Here is a 26,169-nt window from a genome sequence, read left to right on the forward strand (position 1 = left end):
AATTTCTCCACAGTAGGAAGAACAGAGAGGACAACTGGCCAGAACTGAGTGGGGAGATGACCAGGGGGGGGGGGGCAATTGGGGCATGGAGTGGTCAGTCTGGCAGGAGCTTTGAGGATGAAGGATTTGGGGAAACAGTGGGGGTCCCTGGCTCCGAAAAGCACTCCAGCTTCAGGGAGGGGGGCAAAGTGCCACGGAGTCCTGAACCCCCCCCCCAGTGGTGCTCAATGGTTGGACTGGGAGCAGGCAGGTGTGGGGGACTCACTGGTTCTCAATGGGGTGACTATGCCCCTGAAGGACCAGGTGCGCAGCCTGGGAGTCATTTTGGACTCACAGATGTCCATGGAGGCAAAGGCCATTTCTGTTTCCAGGGCAGCTGTCTCCCAGCTCCATCTGGTACGCAGGATGAGACCCTACCTGCCCGCTGACTGTCTCACGATAGTGGTCCATGCTCTAGTTATCTCCCGCTTGGACTAACTGCAATGCCCCCCATGTGGGGCTACCTTTGAAGGTGACGCGGTGTTACAGGAAAAATCCGAGGGCTCCCTTGGACAAAAATAAAACACCAACCAGAGCAAATTGAAGCAAATCAGCAGCCTGTAGGCCTGGTCTTTATTGAACTGATGCATCAGGGTGTTCCCCTCACTTGCAGGAGAGAGGAAAGACCCAGAAAAATGGTGTGCCAGGTCTTATAAAAACTTTTGAAATTCCCCTCCTCTAGATCAAGCCCACCCCCCAGAAACATCATGCATACATTACAGAAAGGAGGGGTTGAGGGAGGAGTTGGTGGTAACCTGAGTGTCTTGTCACCTGGCTGGTTCCTCCTTTCCCCCCCACCCCATGAGTCACTTCCAGGAGACAAAGGGGAGTTTGCAGTTTCCTGCCCCCTGAGGGAAGATCTGATCATTGTCCTTTGTTTCAGTCCATGCTGAATCCACTCCCATATGCAAGTTCTTTGTGGCCTTGATTGTCTTCTGTCTGGGATCATCTGGGCAGGGCTCCTGCAGATGTGCTGAGATGTGCTGAGATGGTGGAGGGATTATGGCTGACCAGGAATAAGTCACCCCCCTTTGCTAGTTCTCGTCATATGGAGTAAAATAAAAATGGAACAGTGCAAATCCAATGTATGGTTGATTTTCTATGAATTTATATCAGAAATGTGGCATATGTAGTGTGTGTGTGTGTGTGTGTGTGAAGTTTGTACAAACAGAATGATTGGGGTGGGGGGGGGTTCCTGCAACAGTTCCCCCCTTCGGAGATAAGATTGCAAAGGTGGCTACTTTGCAATCCTTTTCTCCGCACAATTTAAGGTGGTAAAAATTAACCTGCTATTCTCCGTGTGTCCATGTGAACGTGAAAGGGACTTGGATGTCATGCTTCTTAAGGATATTTGCATAGAAATATAATGGTGTAACAGTGCACATAGTTAGACATAGGATATCATGTAAAATTAATATTTTTTTGCTCAGTTACTTGTGGCATTCTAGTACCTTGGAAGAGATATTTTTCGATAGTGGCGTATGCTTTACATTTAGCAGGAAGGTCCACTAATGACTGAAAAATGCAGTTTGCTTTGTCCCCCGCCATTCTTGTGTTCTCAGGTGTCAAGGTAGCTCTTCTATGGTCTCACACCGGCATGGTGTCACAGCAGTGGCAATCCCTGGTGAATCCACTTAGGGCTTTCATATTAACCATGTTGTCTGGCACTCACCACAGCTGGCACAGGTTTGGGCACGTCCTGAGGGAAATGTCTTCGCCTTGGCCAGCCTATGGGATTTTTTTTATTATAGGCTGTGGTCTTGCACTCATGGGACGTTGCTCACTTGCACTTAAAGGACCAAAAGCTAATTGCAGCCTGGATACACTTGCCCAATTCAAACTGAGTCCAATTTGAATTTATCTTGCCCCATGGTTCTCAACTTTTCAAACCAATCTGTTAAACCCATTCTTAAAGGGCACTTGTCCAAATAAGTCAATTTAACTCTATAAGGGATTATTCCTACTAAACCAAAGCATATCCACCTTCATGTATCTTAGAAGCTTCTCATTAGTAAAGCGAGTTTTAGCACATCTTTAAATGGGTAGGGAAGGTTGGCATAGCGCCATGTGGAACAACGAAATATGGTTATAAATTTATCTAATTCTAAACATTGGACTACATAATAGCCTGGTCTCTTAAAAGGCATAAAATGTATGAGAATCCTCCACTGGGTTGTAAGGAATAAGACATTAAACATAAAAACAATTATACAGAAAAATAGGCCCTAAAATAGCCCCCCCCCCTTTGTGGAAATCACACTGTCAGACACATTTCAACATTCCTACATAATAACACATAATACAAAACAAACTAATTAAATATCAGTTGCATATCTTGACACAATTGTGATCCTTTTCGTATGTATCTTTTGAATCCTGGAGCACAGAGGCTTGAGTTTCAAAAGTGAGAAAATGTCCTTGCAATTCAACTCCTCCCCCCTTTGTCAGCCCCACTTCCCCTTTGAAAGAAATTGCTGTGGCCACTTTGAGAACTTTGGCGTCTGTCGTTGCTGCTGCAGGTAATAGTCTTGTGGTGGCGAAGCTTTTCATTGGATCTGTAGTAGCACATCTGTAGAAGTGATATCCTGTAAGGGGCAGGGTTTTGGAGACTTAAAAGACAAGAGTTAGAAAAGAAGGGGCAAAAGCCCCCTCCCCAAGAAAATCTCCTTGAGTTATCAGCTGCAAATAATAAAATCTTAGCATGTTAAGCATTTTACTCATTTTAATATTATTACCACATTTCCATATAATTACTGTTATTATCTGCTAAGTTCGTTTGCTTTCCTTCACTTTGGAGAGAAAGAGAACTGAAAAAAATACAAGGTTAAAATAATAATGAAACACACACACACAATGACTTATAAGGAACGAAAAATAAATAAATGCTAAGACACACAATTTTAAGAAATCTGAAGTAACAATGAAAATAAAAGAGTGTTTCTTGATGTGACAACAGCGGCTAGAATGTTAGTAGCAAAATACTGGGAAATGACTTAATACCGAGAAAAATGAATGGCAATTTAAAGTTGTGCAAGTACCTTGAACTAGCCAAAATGACAGAATTAATAAGAGATGCTCAGGCAAAGGTAAACAAGTACCATTTCACAAACAATGTTTGGTTGTGGTTCGATTAACTTCATAGACATCCTGGAAAAACGGATTAAATAAATGAAAACAGATTATTTGTAACTTAAAAAGTGTCAAAGCCACAAAGAGATGGAAGTCACTAATATAGCAGGGATTCAGACTTGTTTCACAGAACAGAAAGAAAGTTGCTGTGGGAGGGGGAAAAAAGGGACAAACACTTTGTTATCGGGGTTCACATATCCTGTAAAAAGGGAAAATTATTTAATGTGAGAAGCCTGTCAGGAAATGCTGTTCCTAAAATTCCCATTGCGGGGGGAATGCTTTGATATTTACCTGTGAAAAGAATTTGGCATGTTAAGATTTGGAACCTGGAAAGCTCTTGACTTTTGATGGGCTAGTTTTTTTTTTAACCCTTTTGTCTTACGTAGCCCCTGGAGCAAAGACACATTTAGGGTGATTTCCCTCAATGGTTCCAAGTTTTTTTTTTTTCATAAGGAAATTTGGATAAGTTTCTCCCTGCAGGCAAGCTCTCAAAACCTCCTCTCTCCACCCTACAGTTCCCCCTCCTTCCTCTCTCTCTCTTTCTCTCTCTTTTTTTTTTTGACTGATCTAGCCTCTGTGCATGTGCAGAGCTCACGTCTCAGCAAACCCCCCCACACTACCGAAAATGCTGCATCCCTTGGCTAAATTACCATTTGAATAAGGGAAGGGAAGGGTATGGAGTAGATTTTAAAAATAGGGTTAGATTTTAAAACCAAAAGGAGAAACTCAGCAATTCAAGTATTCACCAAAGCTAGCAATTGCAGCCCAAGCAAAGGACTGCTTCCTTTATGTACAGGAAAGGGCTAATATCCCTCTGGCTATTCGCGGAACAATGCCACGCCCTTATATATGGGGGAAATGGCCAGAGAGCCAGAATTCATAGGATATTATTATTATTATTATTATTATTATTATTATTATTATTATTATTATTATTATTATTATTATTATTAAAATATTCTCAGTCATTCAGCCTCACCACTTGCAGACAAATTTTCTGTCCTTTATTTACAGGATGGATGGCTAAGGCTCATTCTACTTGACTATATGAATTTTTATGTGCTTAAACTTTGAATAGACTTTTAAGTTTGATTTTTGTAAATAATAGACAAAATGATAAATACTGTAAGCACTCAAATGCTTGATATTACCAGTTGTGCTTCAAAACATCACAGCTTTACCTCTCACCTTTTAATACTAAAGAGCAAAGCTAGGCTGAATTTCAACTCCATCACCACACCAGAATTTAAGAATTACCCTCCAATGCCTGTGGACACATGTCCTTCCACACAGCCACAAATTGGGAGAGCTGAAAGGGACCCTGGGGTCATCTAGTCCAACCCTCCGAAATATAGGGTTCACAGCAAGATTTCACAGCAAGATTTGTACTACCTAAGAGACACACACATACTTATGTAAACAGGCACTACTGGGGAAGAGAGCACAATCAATGCTCCTATCATGTACTAAGGAAGAGGAAAATAAAAGTACCCAACTTTACACAGAACCCTTTTAGCAGATCTTGAGATAGTTTGAGTGAGTTTGCTTCGTTAGACTAAAGAATGCAAGTTCTTAGAGAATTATCTTTAAAGGAAGATTGAAGTGAACATTTTTTCTAAGATAGGGAGAGGATCTCTTATAAAGCAAAGTTAATTCAATTGATATAACCACTCACAAATAATTAAAACAGCCATAGATTTGATTTCAAAGGGATAATTTTCCTGAACTTGCAGAGGAATAGTAGGCCTAATCTATGCCCCCCCTTGCAGTTTCCTTTAAAGGAAGCTTATTCAGGAGTAAATGCACTTGGCACAGAAGTAAGAAGGAGAAGAAAAGAGAGAGAGGGGAAAAACCTGAAAGAGACAGAATGAAACAGGGGGGGGGGCATCTTCTAAGAAAGAAGCCAGGAAGTCTTATAGAGACTGATATTTGGACTGGACTCATAGAATTTTGCTGGCCATGGAAGCCTCTACATTTAATAACAATTTTCTTAGAAAGAACACCATACTTTCATAGGCATGTGCTTAATGAAATACATACAAGGAGAAAGACTCTTTTGAGCCTCTCTCAAATAACAAACATTTACACACTTCATTCTGATTTTTGTCTTAAGATTGATAAGGCCCAACATGGCTTTCTTAGATTTAAAATTTTGAAGCAAGCTTGCAATTTAAAACTATGTGCATTTAAGAACAGTCTGTGGATGCCGAGGCCAATGTAAATACAAACCCTTGAAATATTTCTAAATCCTTGAGTACATCTCTTATTCATTTATTATTATTATTTTAATAACTAAGATCTCTAATGCGTGGGCTCTCAGGCTGGGCTGTTATTATATCTACTGCCTTCTGAGCACCATTAAGTTTTCGGTTTTATGTTCTAGCTTTAGGTCATAGTTTAACAACACAAATTTGATGTTTTCAGCTCTCCCTATGGGTTCACACTCTGATTTTGTTGAAGGATCCCTGAGGTGGCTGCTGTGCCCTGGGTTCCAGGTGGTGAGCCTAAGCCACCCACTAAAAGTTACAACGGTCTCATACTTTGTACTTGAAAGACCATTTTGCCCCTTTATTTTATTTTTTCCCAATTGGAGATGACAAGCTGGAGGGGCATATTAGAATCCTCTCTGGGGCAAAAAGGCTTCATGGAAGCTTTGTTGCCAGGAGGAGTCCAGCTAGGGTGTTTTAGTGAGCTCCCATTCTCTCATATGTTAAAGATAGAGGGGTAGAGACACACACGAGGGAAAAGGGGTGACGGGAAGAAAGGGGAATAGAGAATATCCTCAGTATTCGGAATATCCTAGACTATCCCAGCTTTCACTTATCTTTACCTCGGGACACCTGGCCCGAAAACCTTTACCTCGGGACACCTGGCCCGAAAACCTTTACCTCGGGACACCTGGCCCGAAAACCTTTACCTCGGGACACCTGGCCCGAAAACCTTTACCTCGGGACACCTGGCCCGAAAACCTTTACCTCGGGACACCTGGCCCGAAAACCTTTACCTCGGGACACCTGGCCTGAAAACCTTTACCTCGGGACACCTGGCCCGAAAACCTTTACCTCGGGACACCTGGCCCGAAAACCTTTACCTCAAGCTAAGTTTTCCTTTTGAGTTGCTTCACGAGACTAACCCTAGTGTGGGGGCCCCAAATTGTGAACCTCCCGCTTTCCTCTTCCACAACAGCCTCCTGCCTAGCCTTTGGACTAAGTTCGGATTCCTTACTGAACGCCTGCGCAGTGCAGTGCCAGATAAAGACCCGAGAAAACAAAGTTTTGAAAGGAAACAAATGACCTTGCGTTCTCACGTACCCGGGTCATCCCTAACGAAGGTCGCTGGGCAGGAGGGGCAGCTTCATTTGCATAAACAGGGAAAGCAGAGAGAGGTTTGTAGGGACGCCCCTGGACGACTCCGAAAAAGGACGTCAGAGAAACAATAAGCACCACGTTCTCCTGGCCACACTCCGAGAGGAAAACGGGGGAGAAAAAGGAGAGAGAGATTTGTAGGGGACGCCTCTGGCCGACTCCGAAAAAGGACGTCAGAAAAACAATAAACACCACGTTTTCCTGGCCACACTCCGAGAGGAAAACGGAGAGAGAGAGAAAAGGAGATTCAGGATTTGTAGGTGTAACGTTGGAAATAAAGGAGAAAAGTCCGGCTGTTGTGGAGACGTTACTTTCCACCCCCCTCCCAATGTATTTTCTTCAGAACCATACTCACGTTCGAAGATGTCCCCCGTGGATCCCAGGATCCTTTCCCCTTAGCCGGCTTGACCTTGCCTTTGCTTCCCCTGGTTGGGCTTTTGGTGACGATTGATTACCGCCCGCAAAGAGGAGGCAGGGAGAGGAAGAAGGATCCCTGGGCTAAGGTTGCCCAGTGGCGCCCGATCCCCTCTATCTCCCTCCTCACCTTTGCAGGAGAACCAAGTGTCCCTGAGAATGGTCGCCAACTGTTACAGGAAAAATCCGAGGGCTCCCTTGGACAAAAATAAAACACCAACCAGAGCAAATTGAAGCAAATCAGCAGCCTGTAGGCCTGGTCTTTATTGAACTGATGCATCAGGGTGTTCCCCTCACTTGCAGGAGAGAGGAAAGACCCAGAAAAATGGTGTGCCAGGTCTTATAAAAACTTTTGAAATTCCCCTCCTCTAGATCAAGCCCACCCCCCAGAAACATCATGCATACATTACAGAAAGGAGGGGTTGAGGGAGGAGTTGGTGGTAACCTGAGTGTCTTGTCACCTGGCTGGTTCCTCCTTTCCCCCCCACCCCATGAGTCACTTCCAGGAGACAAAGGGGAGTTTGCAGTTTCCTGCCCCCTGAGGGAAGATCTGATCATTGTCCTTTGTTTCAGTCCATGCTGAATCCACTCCCATATGCAAGTTCTTTGTGGCCTTGATTGTCTTCTGTCTGGGATCATCTGGGCAGGGCTCCTGCAGATGTGCTGAGATGTGCTGAGATGGTGGAGGGATTATGGCTGACCAGGAATAAGTCACCCCCCTTTGCTAGTTCTCGTCATATGGAGTAAAATAAAAATGGAACAGTGCAAATCCAATGTATGGTTGATTTTCTATGAATTTATATCAGAAATGTGGCATATGTAGTGTGTGTGTGTGTGTGTGTGTGTGAAGTTTGTACAAACAGAATGATTGGGGTGGGGGGGGGGTTCCTGCAACAGCGGAAACTGCAACTAATCCAGAATGCGGCAGCTAGACTGGTGACTGGCAGTGGCTGTTAAGATCGCTGAGCACAATTCAAAGTTTTGGTGTTGACTTGAAAGCCCTAAAAGGCCTCAGCCCTGTATATCCAAAGGAGGGTCTCCACCCCCATTGTTCAGCCCAGACTCTGAGGTCCAGCTCCCTTTTGGCGGTTCCCTCACTGTGAGAGGTGAGGTTACAGGGAACCAGGCAGAGGGCCTTCTCGGTTGTGGCGCCCACCTTGTGGAATGCCTCCTGCTCTCAGGCGATGTCGGAATGTGATCTCCCCTCAAAAAAAGCACATTGGGGGGCCGGGGACCTTGTGTGGGTCAGGTGATTCACGCAGGAGTGCGGCCATAGAAGATGGGGTCCCGCTTTCCCCCCATGTGGCATTTGACAGTGTGCCATGGACTGGCTGAAAGGAGCCTGGTAGCCACTGTGCCCAAGGTCCACGAAAAGGTCGTCTTCTTCCGCTGTGAATGTAATATCTTATTCTGAAATATTCTTTTGAGTTTGGGGTGGGTGGCTTAGCCAGTAGGATGCTGGAGCGAGTCCCTTCTCATTCCTGGACCCAGCGAGGGTTGAAATCCTTTGCTGAAGGAGCCAGGCAGCTTTCGGGGCCAGCAAATGGCCGGAAGGCGCTTGCTCTGCCCCCGAGGACACCTGGCTGGCAGTCAGAAGGACAAAAGCCACAGGGGGAGCGGCTGCTTCCAAACCTGGGACTGGGGGAGAACCTCGCCTCTTCTTCGCCTGGGAGAAAGGGATTTCCATCAAGTTAATCATGTTAATCATGGCCAATATAAATGGGATTTAAGAGCAACAAGTAACAGTGCAGTTCTCGGCGTGTCTAGCTAGAGGGGTGTCTTCTTGAATTTGATGGGTCTTACTCACAGGTAACGCCCATCACAGAGAAATAGATACCTCTGGCAGGGCTTTAAGGCGAGTTCCTGGGAAATTTGAAACTGCCCTGTCAGATTGGACCAAGATCCATTTAGCCCAGTGCTCTGTCACTGATGGAGGTCAGCCAGGGCATGAGGGTGATGGGTTTTGTCCCCACCCTCAGGAAGGATGGGGAAACCCAAATCTTCTCAGGCTCTGTACTCAACGTACAGTGAAAGCACATGATTTCCCCCAAAGACTGCTGGGAAGTGTAGTTTACCCCCTCAAAGAGCCACAATACTTAACAAACTGCTGCAGCTCCCCTGATTCAGCTGGAAGCTCAATCTCTTTCTTCAGTGCTGGAGATGGGACAATGTCCTGCACCTGAAGGCAGCAAGCCAGCTTGGGGGTGGCAGGCTGTGTTTGTCCTACGATGCCTCACCACTGTGTCCTCCAGCCCAGCATCTGCCCCTGAAGCAGCCACCTCACTCCCAATGACAAGGGTGGCCCTGCGCAATCCTGGCCACATGTCCTGATCTGTACCAGGGCCCAAGAAAGCATGGCAAACAGAGTGGCAATCGCTTGAGGATAATTGAGCCCATTGAGGATAATTAATTGTACTTTCAAATGATTATTATTATTTCACCATTTATCAATTGGAATGTAGGACAGGACTCTGCCCCAGGGAGCTCACATTCAGGTTTGACAGCATGGGGAGAGAACAGCAGAGGGAGAGTTGGAAGCGGCAGGGCTAGGAAGACAGGGATGTTCAACAAGGGCAGGGATTGGGAGCCTATGGCCTGTGAACTGACAGTGGGGATGGGAAGCAGAGTCAGACCACATCTGGAAGAGAAGACCTCAGGTTCCCCATCCCTGAACAAAAGCTTCGCTCAGAATATGGGCTTTGAAGCAGAAGAGGTGTACAAAAGGGGGCAGGAGCGAAGACAGAATTCAGGACTTCTAATGTGACCCAAAGTCCTACAGCCAGAAAAGGTCAGGTCCCAGGCAGGCGTTTCTCAGGAGAAAGATGATTCTGCGCCCCTTGAAAGGTCACCTGAATCAGTCTGGGCAGATACACAACCAAGTTTTATTGGCTTGAGAATATTGCAGAATTCTGGGGACTTGAAGTTCTAGAATGTCTGCTGAAAGTTCTCTTGGAAATTCCTCGTGCTCCCTCACAGAACTCCATTTCCCAAGGTTCCTTAAGACTGGGAATGAGAAAAGCCAGAGCCTTCTTGGTCAGGCCAAAGGGGACCATTGAGTCCAGAATCCTCTTCTCCCAATGGCCAACTATGGACCCCAATGGGCAAGCAGGATTGGAGCCCCAGAGCCTCTCCCTTGATGCCGTTTCCTGCAAGTGGGATTCAGAAGCATCGCTGCCTCTGATGGTGGAGGGAGAGCAGAGCCAGCCAGACTAGGAGCCATTAGAGCTTCTCCTCCATGAATCTGTCTAGTCCGTCTTTCAGGCCACCCAGGTTGACATCTGACGTCTTTCCACAGGGAGGGAGCCACTGCTAAGAAGGCCCTTTGCCTGGTACACTGTAACTGAATCACTGGAGGAGGACCTCAGGGTCCAGGCTGAGCGATGGGGGTGGAGACGCTCCTTTGGGGCTGCCTTCAGATGTCTTCTAAAGCCTTTATACTTGCTCGTCTCCTTGGCACAAGCGTGGCATTACTCCATACCCTCCAGGATTTCTCAGAGGAAAATAGGCATGTCTAAAGGAAAATCACAGCATTCTTTGATCAAATCAGAAACCAGGACAGCTTCTGCAAATCCAGGAGGAGGAGCTTTGGCCCAGGGTATAAAAGGCTTCAGCCCTGGAAGAAGCTCCAGCTCAGCCCAGAAGGTTTTCTCCAGCAGCCGAGAGAAGCTCCCAGCCCACAGCCAGCCATCATGGTCGACGAGATGCAGCTCATCACCACTATGGGGATGACAATGGAGGGGCCCACCATGGGTAGGGAATCCTTTCTCCGGTAAGTCCAGGGGTGATCGCCTCTCTAAGCAGGTTGGGCAGGTGCTCCTCTTTCCACCTGGATAATAACCATCCATGCCTCGCCCTTTCTCCTTCCTTCCTTCCTTCCTTCCTTTGTTCCTTCTCTGCAGCCTGCTGGTGGTCTACCCCTGGACCCAGAGGTTCTTCGATGGCATAGGGAACCCTCTCCAGCCCTCTTTGCGCAAGGGCTAGGAGGCTTTTTCCGGAGATGCGTGAACTGCTCTGCGACAATCTCCACGTGGACCCCCTCAACTTCAGGGTGAGGCTGCTCCCCCGCCCCAAGGGGCTCCCTGGTGGGGGGGGGACTGGGGGGTGCTGTGTGTGTGTCACTCTGGGTGGCTTACAGGACATAAAACATGGTAAGACATTAGACATTTCCTGTTACAGGGTTGCATTCAGATTTCAGTTAGTTTTTCATTTCCTTGACATCTGGTGGGAGGGCATTCCACAGGGCGGGTGCCACAACCGAGAAGGCTGGTTTCCTGTAACCTCACCTCTCACAGTGAGGGAACTGCCAAAAGGGTCGCCTTCAAAGGTAGCCACACATGGGGGGCATTGCAGTAGTCCAAGCGGGAGATAACTAGAGCATGCACCACTCTGGCAAGACAGTCCACAGGCAGGTAGGGTCTCATCCTGTGGACCAGATCGAGCTGGGAGACAGCTGCCCTGGAAACAGAAATGACCTGTGCTTCCATTGACAGCTGTGAGTCCAAAATGACTCCCAGGTTCCGCACCTGGTCTTTCAGGGGCACAGTTACCCCATTCAGAACCAGGGAGTCCCCCACACCTGCCTGTCCCCTGTCCACTCAAAAGAGTGCTTCTCTCTTGTCAGGATTCAGCCTCAATCTGTTGAATCTGCTGTGGGATCTGTTGTGGGGAGGGTGTGACCCACACATGGGCCCCCTGGCAGAAGGAGTCACCCTCTCTTTTCTCTTCCAGCTCCTGGGCAGCATCCTCATCACCATCCAGCTACCCCCCCCTTTAGACAGAAATTCACCCCTGCTTGCCACCATGCCTTCCACAAGCTGGTCGGGGTGGGGGCGCATGCACTGGCCTGCCGGTCCCACTGAGACACCCCCAGGGAGAAGCGGCCACCTCCTGCTGGTCTCCCCTTCCTGCCCCCATGTGACGCTTGACCCCCTAATAAACCCTCCCTCTGCATCTGACCTGGTTTCCTGTGTCTCCTTCTCTGGGACAGAGGGAGGGGACAGGCCTGGGGGTGGGGGGTTGGCGTAGAAACGTCTCCTGTTAGTTGGGGGGCTAGGAAAGGGGGGTTCTGTTTCTCAAGAGGAACTATTGAGCACCCGTGAGGGGGGGTTCAGGACTCTGTGGCACTTTGCCCCCCTCCCTGAAGCTTGGGTGCTTTCGGAGCCAGAGACCCCTGCTGTGTCCCCAAATCCTTTATCCCCAAAATTCCTGGCAAGCCCCCCCCCCAGATGCTCCCAGGACCCCCCCCCTGGTCTCATTGGTTGTCTCCCCACCCATTTCTTGGTATTTGCCCCTGGTCTGTTGCCCTCTCTGTGATTCCTACTCTGGAGAAGTTGGGGGTGAGAGACTCAGAGGGGGATGCGGACCCTTCCCCTGCTCTGGATTCCATCCCTCTGAATAAGGGGTGGGGGTACCAACATGGCCACCCAGGGAGACCCCCAAGGGCCACTCTCTCCTCCTGCAATGCCCCTCCCTGCCTCTTTCCAGACGGGTGTCGGGGACGGAGCTGCCTCCATTTATTTCTTCATTAAATTTGTGGGTTCACAGGATGGAATTACGATATAAAAACACAAAATGCATAATCAAATAAAAATAAAGACAACCCAATAAACACCCCCGCCAACATATTTCACACCCATAATAACATCAAAGGAATTTATCACCTTCATTGGAATGTCAAACAAAGCGATCCAAAATAAAACGCATTGTGGGCAGCGAACCGGGCAAGTCGCCCTTTGGGGGTCCCAGGTGGAGGTCTATGGGGGGAAAGGGGCAGGTCTCCCCTAAACATCCAAGGGTATCAAAAGGGCATGATCTGTGGCCGTCCGATAATGTCATTTTGGGGGGGGGGTGTTTGTGAGCCGGGATGGAAATCCCTGTCTCCCAGACGAAGCAGAGGCGAGGTTCTCCCCCAGTCCCAGGCTTGGAAGCAGCCGCTCCCCCTGTGGCTTTTATCCTTCTGACTGCCAGCCAGGTGTCCTCGGGCGCAGAGCAAGTGCCTTCCTTGCGCCCTCAGGCCATTCGCTGGCCCAGAAAGCTGCCTGGCTCCTTCAGCAAAGGAGTTCAACCCTCGCTGGGTCCAGGAATGAGAAGGGACTCGCTCCAGCATCATACAGGCTAAGCCACCCACCCCAAACTCAAAAGAATATTTCAGAATAAGATATTACATTCACAGCAGCAGAAGAAGACCTTTTCGTGGCCCTTGGGCACAGTGGCTACCAGGCTCCTTTTTAGCCAGCCCATGGCACACTGTCAAATGCCACATGAGGAGAAAACGGGACCCCATCTTCTGGGGTCGCACTCCTGCGTGAATCACCTGACCCACACAAGGTCCCTGCCCCCCCAATGAGATCGCATTCCAACATTGCGTGAGAGCAGGGGGCCCCAAATGACTGCCATGCTCGCGCAGGGAAATATGAGATGTCCCGTTTGGTCTGGCACAGTTGAGGGGATATGCTCTGAGCCACTGAGTGCCTGTGACTGGGGAGGGGAGAGCAAAGCACGGGAGGGGGAGGGGGGCTGGGGGGCTTCCGTTGGACATCTGGTTGGCCAGTGGGAGGAACGGGAGCCCAGCTCTCCTCATTTGTTTATTTCCTTCATTCATATATATTTATAAAAACATTTCATATTTATTTATAAAAACATTTCATATTCATTTATAAAAATATTTGTACACCACTGTGTCATACAAAAGTATATCCAAGACATTTACATCAATAAAGACAAAATACCTGTTTAACCTTTGAAAAAGTGAACAACAGACATCAATTAACCATTTGGAAATGGATGAATTCTTAATTGCCTGCACAGTCCGGGAGGAATAGAAATGTTTTCAGCAGGCAACTAAAGCTTTGCATGGAAGGCGCCCCCTGAATCTCCAGTGGCAGAGAGTTCCACTGGCCTGAGGACACGAAAGGTTCAGTTTCTCTCTGTTGTCAAACGAGTCTCGCCAACAACCAGCGATGCTCCTGCAGACTGAGTTATCCTACTTTAATTCCAATGCTCGCTTGGCGAAAGTGTATTTTTCCTGTGTCAGAATCACTGCTGCTTGGGTGATCTGCAGCAGAGTCATTTTCACCTCCTCCTGAGCAACAGGTCGGCCTCTTGCAGCGGAGCTATCAGGGGGAGCCAGGCCTGACTCAGCAGGAGGCTGGGCAGATCTGCAAAGTCATCCCTGCATATGGAGCTCATGCAGCAAGCCGGGGGGGGGGGGGGGGGGAGAGCCCATGGGTGGTGAAGAGAAGGGGCTGCAGGATCAGGACCCCAAAGCAGGGACCGTGCACCACAGCCTTCCAGAAAGGGATGCCTGAGCAGCTCCTGTTCCAGCCCTTTGAAGAAAGCAAGCGGAGCTCTGAGTGCAGAGAAGAGGCTGCTACTGGTACCACTGAGACACCCCCCAGGGAGAAGCGGCCGCCTCCTGCTGGTCTTTCCACCCACCGGGTGGGGTGGGGCCCACTCCTACCAGCCCCCATGTGACACTTGACCCTCTAATAAATCCTCCCTCTGCAATCTGACCTGGTTTCCTGTGTCTTTTTCTCTGGGACGGAGGGAGGGGACAGGCCTGGGGGTGGGGGTGGGGGAAACATCTCAAGTTAGTTGGGGGGCTAGGAAAGGGGGGGTTCTCTGTCACTTAAGAGGAACCATTGAGCACCAGTGGGGGGGGGGGTTCACGGCTCTGTGGCACTTTGTCCCCCCCTGTCGCAGGAACCCCCCCCCCAATCATTCAGTTTGTAGAAACTTCACTCACACTCACACACTACATACGCTACGCTTCTGTTATAAATTCATAGAAAATCAACCATACATCGGATTTGCACTGTTCCACTTTTATTTTACTCCATGAAGGAAGGACTACAAAATGGGGAAGGTTTGATACAGGGCAGCCATAATCCCTTCAGCATACCAGCACATCCACAGGAGCCCTGCCCAGTTGCTATGCCAACCCTGATGGTCCTAGACAGAAGACCATCAATGTCACAAAGAACTTGCATATGGGAGTGGATTCAGCACCGACTGGAACAAAGGACAATAATCAGCTCTTCCCTCTGGGGGCAGGAAACTGCAAAGTCCCCTCTGTCACCTGGAAAGTACTCATGGGGAGGGGGAAAGGAGGAACCAGCCAGGTGACAGGACACTCAGGTTACCACCACAACTCCTCCCTCAACCCCTCCTTTCTGTAATGTATGCATGATGTTTCTGGGGGTGGTCTTGATTTGCGGACACACGTGCTAAACCCTGTCTGTGGTGCCTACCCCTTTTCCCAAATGATAACACAAGAGACCAGAGTATGGGTTCAAATTGGCCACAACTTTATTGAACTTCAGAAGTGGGAAACTTGGCACAGGCCTTGGCAGGTAACCCTCTCAGCCCGCCTGGCTGAGGATATGCAGGCAGTTGAGGCCCAGTGAGAGGGGACTGCAAAGCGCAAACTTACACAGCATGCCCTTCCACTGACCTCGTCCAGGGAGTTTGACCTACATGCCGCCGCTCCAGGGCCAGGGACTCCCGGTTTGCCCTTTAACGGGCCCTGCATGCGCCGCCACATGGGGAGGGAGCATGAATGCACCCCCCCAACTTGATGTTAGACTGAAGGCTACCTTGCCAAGGCCTAAAACCGCCAAAGTTGTGACAAAATTGCTACGGGGAAGGCGAAAACTGCCAATGCAGGGAAAATTCCTTCCCGGTTCTGAATACAGCAACCATCTTACGACCGCAGCAGCGCCCGCTGACCTGGAACGCAAAATATTAGCCTGTAAAGAAGAAATCATTAAATTGAAGATCGCTGACCTAAGCTGAAATTAAAAGGCAAGAAATATTAATTGAGGGAGGGTGGGTGGGTGGTCCCAGATGGAAGAACAGCAAAAGAGGCTTGAGCTCAGGGGTCAGCCTCTTTTCTTTTGGCCTTAGGCCCACCCCCGGCCAGCCGTCCATTGTCCTCCCTGGCCGAGGGCGGGTCAAAGGCCAGCTCAAGCAGGTGGGTGGCACCTGCCCAGGTGAGCCTTGCTTGGTGCCGCAAACCCCGCCCACCTGTGGGGAAGGGTGGGCGGATACTACAGGGTGGCAATTTCAAAAGTCTTTATAAGGTCTTGCACACCATTTTTGCGGGTCCTTCCTCTCTCCTGCAAGTGAGGGAAGCACCCTGTTGCAACAGATCAATAAAGGCCAAGCCTACAGGCTGCTGTTTTGCTCCAAGTAATCCTGGTTGGTGTCTTTGTTTTTGTCCAAGGGAGCCCTCGGATTTTTCCATTAACACCCCCAAAGCTGCAGTGCTTTTGGGAGCCAGGGACCCCCGCTGTTTCCCCAAATCCTTCATACTCAAAGGTCCTGGCAGACTGACCCCCCCCCCCGATGCCCCAATTGCCCCCCCCTGTCGCGTTGGTCATCTCCCCACCCAGTTCTGGTCTGTTGCCCTCACTGATCTTCCTGCTCTGGAGAAATTGGGGATGAGAGACTCAGAGGGAGATGTGGACCCTTCCCCTGCTCTGGATTCCATCCCTCTGAATAAGGGGTGGGGGTACCAACATGGACCACCCAGGGAGATCCCCAAGGGCCACTCTCTCCTCCTGCAATGCCCCTCCCTGCCTCTTTCCAGATGGGTGTCGCGGATGGAGCTGCTTCTTAATTGGCAGGGAGAGGGTGGTTCACAGGATGAAATTACAATATAAAAACACAGAACACATAAACAAAACAAAAACAACCCAATAAACACCCCCGCCAACATATTTCACACCCATAAACTCACCTTCATTGAAACATCCAGGACTCCCTGGTCCTTAATGGGGTAACTGTACCCCTGAAGGACCAGGTGCACAGCCTGGGAGTCATTTTGGACTCACAGCTGTCCATGGAGGCACAGGTCATTTCTGTGTCCAGGGCAGCTGTCTCCCAACTCCATCTGGTACGCAGGATGAGACCCCACCCGTCCCCAGCTTGTCTCGCCAGAGTGGTGCATGCTTTGGTTATCTCCCGCTTGGACTACTGCAATGTCCCCCATGTGGGGCTACCTTTGAAGGTGATACGGAAACTGCAACTAATCCAGAAAGCGGCAGCAAGACTGGTGACTGGCAGTGGCTGCTAAGACCACTGAGCACAATTCAAAGTTTTGGTGTTGACCTTGAAAGCCCTAAAAGGCCTCAGCCCTGTATACCTAAAGGAGCGTCTCCACCCCCATTGTTCAGCCCAGACTCTGAGGTCCAGATCCCAGGGTCCATATTTTGAACAAAGCTCTTGCTCAGGGATGGGGAACCTGAGGTCTTCCGGATGTGGTCTGACTCTGCTTCCCATTGGCAGGCAGTGGGCTCCCAATCCCTGCCCTTGTTGAACCTCCCTGTCTTCCTACCTTTGCCGCTTCCAACTCTCCCTCTGCTGTTCTCTCCCCAAGCTGTCAAACCTGAATGTGAGCTCCCTGGGGCAGAGTCCTGTCCTACATTCCAAGGGCCCACAATTGATACATGGTGAAGTAATAATCATCATGATCTGAAAGTACACTTAATTATCCTCAATGGGCTCAATTATCCTCAAGAGACAAGCCATTGAAACTCCGGCCCCCATAACCAGCAACTCAGGCTCACTAGCGCGGACTGCAGAGGGTGAACATGAAACCCCTAGAGGTGTTTTGTATAAATATATAATATACAGCCCCTCCACAGACACTGCCAATCTCCCAGCGCCACCCACCCTTCACATTCCACCAAATTTAATCCTCAATTCTACATACAACCAGCTCATAAGAAATATGCAGGATCCATTTCTCTTCTTTTCTGTCTCAGAAACCGTCAGGATGCTGCGCAATGTGGTCCCTCCTCTCCCTTTCGCTGTTCTTGTTTCCACCTTCAGGCTCCAAGGAGGTGGGCTGAGGTAATCTCCACAAAATCCTGGTCTCCTCTCCTTCCTCCCCCCTAAACTCATAAATCTTCCTGCTTCACAGACAGTCGATCCAGTTGTCACCCCTCTTTTCTTCTTTACTGCTTTTATTTCTCAGGAGGAAGTCCCAAGGGGGGGGGGGTGTCAAAATCCCTCAAAAGTCCCTCAAGGTTGTTGCTCTCCATCTTCTTTCAGGCAAAGTCCTGACTTCTAAAACTAATCCATCGCAAAGAGGCAAATTTAAAGTCCGCTCTTTCCGTAATCTTTGCATTCCTTCTTCAGGGGAAGGGAGATGACGCAGATCCCGAAAAAGCCCCGTAACTTAAAGCATTCCCTCCCCTCCTTGCCCCGTTCAAGCAAAGCAGAAATCAGCCTCTTTCCACACAGATGCTCTTCTCCTGCAGCAGAAATCAGGATCCCTTTGAAGGGGGCGTGTGACTCTTCGCTTGCCAATTGTGTCCCAATTCAAAGCTGTTCCCCGCCCTCCCCACGGGAGTTGGCCAGGGCTGTTCGGGGACAGTCTGCAATCCTTTGCTGAAGGAGCCAGGCAGCTTTCTGGGCCAGCGAATGGCCGGAGGGCGCCAGGAAGGCGCTTGCTCTGCGCCCGAGGACACCTGGCTGGCAGTCAGAAGGACAAAAGCCACAGGGGGAGCGGCTGCTTCCAAGCCTGGGACTGGGGGAGAACCACGCCTCTTCTTCGTCTGGGAGACAGGGATTTCCATCCCGGCTCACAAACACCCCCCCCCCCAAAATGACATTATCGGATGGCCACAGATCATGCCCATTCTGTACCCTCGGAAGATTAGGGGAGACCTGCCCCTTTCCCCCCATAGACCTCCACCTGGGACCCCCAAAGGGCGACTTGCCGGGTTCGCTGCCCCCCTGGCGTTTTATTTTGGATCGCTTTGTTTGACATTCCAATGACGGTGGTAAACTCCTTTGATGTTATTATGGGTGTGAAATATGTTGGCGGGGGTGTTTATTGGGTTGTCTTTATTTTTATCTGATTATGCGTTTTGTGTCTTTATATCGTAATTTCATCCTGTGAACCCACAAATTTAATGAACAAATAAATGGATAAAAGGAAATGTATTCCCCCCTCTCTCTGCCGATTAAGAGGCAGCTCCGTCCCCGACACCCATATGGACAGAGGCAGGGAGGGACATTGCGGGGGGGGGGGAGTGGCCCTTGGGGGTCTCCTTGGGTGGCCCCTGTTGGTACCCCCACCCCTTATTCAGAGGGATGGAATCCAGAGCAGGGGAAGGGTCCGCATCCCCCTCTGAATCTCTCACCCCCAATTTCTCTAGAGTAGGAAGAACAGAGAGGGCAACTGGCCAGAACTGGGTGGGGAGATGACCGGGGGGGGGAATTGGGGCATGGGGGTTCAGTCTGGCAGGAGCTTTGAGGATGAAGGATTTGGGGAAACAGCGGGGGTCCCTGGCTCCGAAAAGCACTCCAGTTTCAGGGAGGGGGGCAAAGTGCCACAGAGTCCTGAACCCCCCCCCAGTGGTGCTCTATGGTTCCTCTTGAGTGACAGAGAAGCCCCCCCTTTCCCAGCCCCCCAACTAACAGGAGATGTTTCTACCCCCCACGCCCAGGCCTGTCCCCTCCCTCCGTCCCAGAGAAGGAGACACAGGAAACCAGGTCAGATGCAGAGGGAGGATTTATTGGAGGGTCAAGCGTCACATGGGGGCTGGAAGGGGAGACCAGCAGGAGGTGGCCGCTTCTCCCTGGGGGTGTCTCAGTGGGACCGGCAGGCCAGCGCATGAGCCCCCACCCCGACCAGCTTGTGGAAGGCATGGTGGTAAGCAGGGGTGAATTTCTGTCCTAAGGGGGGAGGGGTAGCTGGATGGTGATGAGGAGGATGTTGCCAAGGAGCTGGAAGAGAAAAAAAAGGGTGACTCCTTCTGCCAGGGGGCCCATGTGTGCATCACCCCCTGCCCACAACAGATCCCACAGCAGATTCAACAGATTGAGGCTGAATCCTGACAAGAGAGAAGCACTGTTTAGGGTGGACTGGGGGCAAGCGGGTGTGGGGGGGGACTCCCTGGTCCTGAATGGGGTAACTGTGCCCCTGAAGGACCAGGTGCAGACCCTGGGAGTCATTTTGGACTCACAGCTGTCCATGGAGGCACAGGTCATTTCTGTTTCCAGGGCAGCTGTCTCCCAGCTCCATCTGGTACGCAGGATGAGACCCTACCTGCCCGCAGACTGTCTCACCAGAGTGGTGCATGCTCTAGTTATCTCCCGCTTGGACTAACTGCAATGCCCCCCATGTGGGGCTACCTTTGAAGGTGACGCGGAAACTGCAACTAATCCAGAATGCGGCAGCTAGACTGGTGACTGGCAGTGGCTGTTAAGATCGCTGAGCACAATTCAAAGTTGTGGTGTTGACTTGAAAGCCCTAAAAGGCCTCAGCCCTGTATATCCAAAGGAGGGTCTCCACCCCCATTGTTCAGCCCAGACTCTGAGGTCCAGCTCCCTTTTGGCGGTTCCCTCACTGTGAGAGGTGAGGTTACAGGGAACCAGGCAGAGGGCCTTCTCGGTTGTGGCGCCCGCCTTGTGGAATGCCCCCTGCTCTTAGGCAATGTCGGAATGTGATCTCCCCTCACATTCCTGTATGCCTCAGTCCTGTATACCCAAAGGAGGGTCTCCACCCCCATTGTTCGACCTGGGCCAGGGGCTGGAGGCACACACACACAGAGAGATTATTATACGCACCCTTCCCAGAGTCTTGCTGGTTCAAGCCTCTGTGTGTATTCTTATTAATCAGAGTTCAATCCTTCCTTTACTTTGGGAACGCCTCAGCGGACTGTCTCGCCTGAGTGGTGCATGCTCTGGCTATCTCCCGCTTGGACTACCGCAATGCGCTCCCCGTGGGGCTACCTTTGAAGGTGATAGGGAAAGTGCAACTAATCCAGAATACGGCAGCCAGACTGGTGACTGGGAGCGGCCGCTAAGACCGCCGAGCACAATTCAAAGTTTTGGTGTTGACCTTGAAAGCCCTAAAAGGCCTCAGTCCTGTATACCCAAAGGAGGGTCTCCACCCCCATTGTTCAGCCCAGACTCTGAGGTCCAGCTCCCTTTTGGCGGTTCCCTCACTGTGAGAGGTGAGGCTACAGGGAACCAGGCAGAGGGCCTTCTTGGTTGTGGCGCCCGCCCTGTGGAATGCCCTCCCACCAGATGCCATGGAAATAAACAACTAACTGAAATCTGAAGGCAACCCTGTAACAGGAAATGTCTAATGTCTTACCATGTTTTATGTCCTGTAAGCCACCCAGAGTGATACACACACACGACACCCCCAGTCCCCCCCCCGCCAGGCAGCCCCTTGGGGCGGGGGAGCAGCCTCACCCTGAAGTTGACGGGGTCCACGTGGAGCTTGTCGCAGAGCAGCTCACGCAGCTCGGAAAAAGCCTCCTTGACCTTGTGCAAAGAGGGCTGGAGAGGTTCCTAATGAGAGGGAGGGCTGGAGAGGGTCCCCCAAGTTAGAGAACAAACTCTAGAAACAAGCTGGAGAGAAGGAAGGAAGGAAGGAAGGAAGGAAGGAAGGAAGGAAGGAAGGAAGGAAGGAAGGAAGGAAGGAAGGATAAAAAGAGAGGCATGGATGGTTATTATCCAAGTGGAAAGAGGAGTTCCTGCCCAACCTGCTTAGAGAGGCAACCACCCCTGGCCTTACTCGCCAAGGGCTTCCGCACGAATGATGGGCACCTCCATTGTTATCCCGATAGTGGTGATGATCTGCATCTCGGCCAGGATGGCTGGCTGTGGGCTGGGAGCTTATCTCGGCTGCTGGAGAAAACCTTCTAAGTTGAACTAGAGCTCCTTCCAGGGCTGGAGCCTTTTATACCCTGCGCCAAAGTTCCTCCTCCTGGATTTAAAGAGGCCGTCCTGGTTTCTGATTTGATAAAAGAATGCTGTGATTTTCCTTTAGACATGCCTATTTTCCTCTGAGAAATCCTGGAGGGTATGGAGTAATGCCACGCCTGTGCCAAGGAGACAAGCAAGTATAAAGGCTTTAGAAGACATCTGAAGGCAGCCCCAAAGGAGCGTCTCCACCCCCATCGCTCGGCCCAGACACTGAGGTCCTCCTCCTCCGGTGATTCAGTTACAGTGTACCAGGCAGAGGGCCTTCTTGGCAGTGGCTCCCTCCCTGTGGAAAGACATCAGATGTCAACCTGGGTGGCCTGAAAGATGGACTAGGCAGATTCATGGAGGAGAAGCTCTAATGGCTCCTAGTCTGGCTGGCTCTGCTCTCCCTCCACCATCAGAGACAGTGATGCTTCTGAATCTCACTTGCAGGAAACGGCATCAAGGGAAAGGCTCTGGGGTTCCAATCCTGCTTGCCCATTGGGGTCCATAGTTGGCCATTGGGAGAAGAGGATCCTGGACTCGATGGGTCTCCTTTGGCCTCACCCAGAAGGCTCTGACTTTTCTCATTCCCAGTCTTAAGGAATCTTGGGAAATGGAGTTCTGTGAGGGAGCACTAGGAATTTCCAAGAGAACTTTCAGCAGACATTCTAGACCGTCAAGTCCCCAGAATTATGCAATTGTTTGTTAAATTTTCTCAAGCCTATAAAACTTGTTTGTGTGTATTAGCCCAGACTGATTCAGGTGACCTTTCGAGGGGTGCAGAATCATCTTTCTCCTGAGAAACGCCTGCCTCTGACCTCAACTTTTCTGGTTGTAGGACTTTGGGTCACTTTAGAAGTCTTCAATTCTTTCGTCATTCCTGCCCCCTTTTGTACACCTGTTCTGCTTCAAAGCCCATATTTGGAATGAAGCTCTTGCTCAGGGATGGGGAACCTAAGGTCCTCTGGATGTGGTCTGACTCTGCTTCCCATTGGCAGGCAGTGGGCTCCCAATCCCTGCCCTTGTTGAACCTCCCTGTCTTCCTACCCCTGCCGCTTCCAACTCTCCCTCTGCTGTTCTCTCCCCACGCTGTCAAACCTGAATGTGAGCTCCCTGGGACAGAGTCCTGTCCTACATTCCAATGGCCCTCAATTGATAAATGGTGAAATATTAATCATCATCTGTAAGTGCACTTAATTATCCTCAATTGGCTCAATTATCCTCAAGCGATTTCAACTCTGTTTGCCATGCTTTCTTGGGCCCTGGTACAGATCAGGGCATGTGACCAGGATTGCCCAGGGCCACCCCTGTCATTGGGAGTGAGGTGGCTGCTTCAGGGGCAGATGCTGGGCTGGAGGACACAGTGGTGAGGCATCGTAGGACAAAGACAGCCTGCCACCCCCAAGCTGGCTTGCTGCCTTCAGGTGCAGGAGAGAACATTGTCCCATCTCCAGCACTGAAGAAAGAGATTGAGCTTCCAGCTGAATCACGGGAGCTGCAGCAGTTTGTTAAGTATTGTGGCTCTTTGAGGGGGTAAACTACCCTTCCCAGAAGTCTTTGGGGGAAATCATGTGCTTTCACTGTATGTTGAGTACAGAGCCTGAGAAGATTTGGGTTTCCCCATCGTGGCTGAGGGTGGGGACAAAACCCATCACCCTCATGCCCTGGCTGACCACCATCAGTGACAGAGCACTGGGCTAAATGGAGCTTGGTCCAATCGGACAGGGCAGTTTCAAATTTCCCAGGAACTCGCCCTAAAGCCCTGATAGAGGTATCTATTTCTCTGTGATGGGCGTTACCTGTGAGTAAGACCCATCAAATTCAAGAAGACAGCCCTCTAGCTAGACACGCCGAGAACTGCGCTGTTACTTGTTGCTCTTAAATCCCATGTATATTGGCCATGATTAACTTGATCTTGATGAGTTCTAAGCTCAACAAACTTAGTTTGGATTCCACTGTATGTTCTTATCTGTCAAATGGGAATAATAGGGACTTCCTTTGAAGGACTGTGCTAGATTATTCATTGCTAACCATCAGGCAGCATTTCTTGGCTTCTCAGAGGTGCCTAATACATTTCCCCCTTATGCTCCTGATGAGCTTTGCAAGTTGCAGCGCCATTAAGAAACACCATGCTCGTCCGCCATGACAAGTGCTGCTAGAGAAAGCAGCGATGGAAGGGGGTGTCCTTTGCGAAGTCTGAAGGATTCATGCCCCCCCCCCCAGACCGTGGCCGAATTCATTCCCAGCAACCCAAAGGACAGGCTGTCCCCCAGACGGCACCAAGCAGACAACTGAGCAGATCTCCCACTGAAGATTCACCCTTGCTACCAACCTTGGGCGTGTAGTCGTGTAAAAGTGCCAGCGGTCTCTTAACAGAAATCTAAGCTCAAGAAACCAACAGCACCCGAGGTTATTTAGTGCAAGGAGCAGGAGTGATTTGCAGGTGATTTATGTTTCTGGTGTTGATGCAATCGTAATTCCTTGGCAAAAGCAAATCAAAACATTAGTGGAGTAACTGGTGCATTGCAAGGCAGAAAAGACCCTCAACGCTGATATGAAAAGCACTTGAGTCGGGTTTCTATGTCCTCTTCCTGCCTGGTTTTTTGACTGACCAGTTCCCAGATGCAGGACTGGGGAAAGTTCTGAACAAAACAAAACCAGAAACACTTTCCTGTGGGAAAACAATTCCAAAGGTCTTGTGCATGATCAGGGCCTGAAAGCTGCCCGTCAATCAGCTGCCTTGCTCTCTTGGCAGAGGGAATTGCTAGCCTGATGGACGGCCCTCTTATCATCAGAGAAATGCTGGAGGGTATGTGATCCTGGCTGCTGAAGATGGCTGGAAGGTCGTTTGTCCCGTCAGCTGGATGAGCTGATCTGCAGAGCCAAGAGGGGCTCTCTGGTCCGTCTATAACTGAGGATCTGGGCTTGAGTTCCCCAACCGAAGCAGTAGGTAAGCCGGAGCAGTTGCTCTTTTGCTCAGCCTGTTAGATACATCAACAGTCGGTCTATGAGCGTTTTGGAAAAGATGCTGCGATTACTGAGACCCAGCATAGGTTTCCCCAAAATAAGTCAGCCAGACCTATCTGATTTCTTTCCTTCTTACTTTTTACTCTTTCTGGACGGAGGTACAAACTTGGTGGATCAGGGAATGCTGTGGACATAGTGTATCTTGAATTCAGTGAGGCTTTTGACAAAATCCCCCATGATATTCTAGCGAGGAAGCTGTTAAATGGAGGTTGAACAAGGTAACAATTTGGTGGATTTGTAGCTGGTTGACTGGCCAAACCCAAAGAGGACTCCTTAATGGTTCCTCATCAACCTGGGGAGAAGTGATAAGTGATGTGCGCAGTGCGCTGTCCTGGGTCTGTTGTTATTTGACGTCTTTATAAAGGACTTGGATGAAGGAATTGAGGGCATGCTCATCCAATTTGCAGATGACACCAAACTGGGAATTGTACCTAATGCTGCAGAAGACACAATCAGGATTCAAAATGAACTTAACAGTCAACCAAAAACTCTTTGGGATTAAACAGTCAACCAAAAACTCTAGAGGAATAGAGGAATTGCTTTTTTATATTGGTCCTGGAGGTTTTGCTCAATATGATCAGAAAAGACCAATTGGTTAAAGGTATACAACTCAGAGCTAAAAGGTATAAATTGAAAGCTTTTGCTGATTATCTGGTTTTGACATTACAGGAGCCAGAATCCAGTACCAAAAGAGTATTGCAATTAATTCAAGAATTTGGTCAAGTTGCGGGATTTAAGCTGAGTAAGTTGAAAACTAAGGTATTAGAGAAAAATTTAACAGAAATTGAGAAAGAGAGGTTTCAGAAGGAGACAGGATTAATATTGGTCAAGAAAGTGAAATATCTAGGGGTTCATATGACTGCTAAAAATGTGAATTTATTTAAAGACAATTATGAAAAATGTTGGATGGAAGTGAAAAAGGATTTAGAAATATGGTCAAAATTGAAGTTATCAATGCTGGGCTGAATTGCTGCGATAAAGATGAATGTATTGCCTAGGATGTTGTTTTTGTTTCAAACATTGCAAATTTTGGACAAGTAGGACTGTTTCAAGAAATGGCAGAGAGATATCTCAAGATTTGTCTGGCAGGACAAGAAACCTCGAATAAAATTTAAGATTCTAACTGATGCTAAAGAAAGAGGTGGATTTGCCCTGCCAGACCTTAAACTTTATTATGAATCAGCCACATTTTGTTGGCTGAAAGATTGGCTGCTTCTTGAAAACACGGACATTTTGGATTTAGAAGGTTTTAATAATGTTTTTGGATGGCATGCATACTTGTGGTACGACAAGGTCAATGCACATAAAGCCTTTAAAAACCATATTGTCAGGAAAGCATTGTTTAATGTCTGGATGAGATATAAGGATTTGCTGGAAAGTAAAACACCAAGGGACACGGGTGGTGCTGTGGGTTAAAGCCTCAGCGCCTAGGACTTGCCGATCGAAAGGTCGGCGGTTCGAATCCCCGCGGCGGGGTGCGCTC

At 49.4% G+C, this 26,169-nt stretch overlaps 1 protein-coding gene and 2 long non-coding RNA genes across 4 annotated transcripts in view; 1 reads left to right on the forward strand and 2 right to left on the reverse strand.

The window, feature by feature from the left end:
• LOC144327618 (uncharacterized) overlaps positions 1–6,216 on the reverse strand; it is a 42,775-nt gene extending 36,559 nt beyond the window's left edge. The window contains exons 1-2 of one of the 2 annotated variants that reach the window (XR_013392740.1): positions 3,078–6,178; positions 1,354–2,979 (exon numbers count right to left, since the gene is read on the reverse strand). This is a non-coding gene — a long non-coding RNA (uncharacterized LOC144327618). Of the gene's footprint in view, positions 1–1,353 lie in introns of both variants that reach the window. The other variant, XR_013392739.1, reaches the window with a different exon arrangement.
• Positions 1–26,169, reverse strand: part of LOC114589664 (uncharacterized) — a 999,511-nt gene that overhangs the window by 391,122 nt on the left and 582,220 nt on the right. The gene's annotated exons all lie outside the window — the stretch shown is intronic.
• Positions 10,004–11,831, forward strand: LOC144327621 (uncharacterized). Its single transcript, XR_013392743.1, has 3 exons — positions 10,004–10,716; positions 10,847–10,995; positions 11,676–11,831. It is a non-coding gene; the product is annotated as an uncharacterized LOC144327621 (long non-coding RNA).

Source organism: Podarcis muralis, chromosome 4 (genome assembly GCF_964188315.1).
Source record: "Podarcis muralis chromosome 4, rPodMur119.hap1.1, whole genome shotgun sequence".
Lineage (NCBI taxonomy): Eukaryota > Metazoa > Chordata > Lepidosauria > Squamata > Lacertidae > Podarcis > Podarcis muralis.